Below are 768 nucleotides of genomic sequence, written 5' to 3' on the forward strand. Positions count from 1 at the left end.
ATCTCTGATATAGATTATATAATAACTGCATACAAAGTATATCAATAGTGTATGTATTGAATGAAGATAATGTTACTATATAACACTGTAGCTATTTCTGTATATCTCTGAAAGCTGTTAATATTTTCTTTATCTCTTTATATTTGATAAGTTAGTAATATATTTCAATACACTTCTTCTTTCATTATTATTATTATCATTATTATTATCATTATTATTATTATTATTATCATTATTACTATTATTATCATCATTATTATTATCATCACTATTATTATTATTATTATTATTATTATTATATTATTTCTGATTATCTCTTCTACCTTCATCTCTCTTCAACACTTACTGAAACTAATTACATTATTTCTTTTTAAATATTCTGCGGTTCTGTGAATCATCAAGGCATGTGAGTACTGTCACAGATTGAAGAAAGAGAAGAAGAAGATGTTTAAGTAAGAGAAGATAGATTGTAAGACATATTATAATATCTTAAAGAGACTCTGTAAGAGAGTAGAATAATAATAATTTTAAATAACACTTCTGATAGATTTAGACTGAACTAAGTATAGAAATAATATAAATAGCACTATCTATAAGAGATTAGAGAAGAAGATAGTGAAGAGTCTTATACAGTAGTAATAAGATCAGAAGAAGTTCTGAGAATAATTTAAGTTCAAGATAAAAAGAGAGAGAGAGAAGAAGAGTATTACTATAAATAAGTAATAATAGAAGAAGATTAAGAGAGTGTTGAAGTAAGAGATAAAGAAG

This window comes from Blastomyces gilchristii, assembly GCF_000003855.2.
Source record: "Blastomyces gilchristii SLH14081 genomic scaffold supercont1.69, whole genome shotgun sequence".
NCBI lineage: Eukaryota > Fungi > Ascomycota > Eurotiomycetes > Onygenales > Ajellomycetaceae > Blastomyces > Blastomyces gilchristii.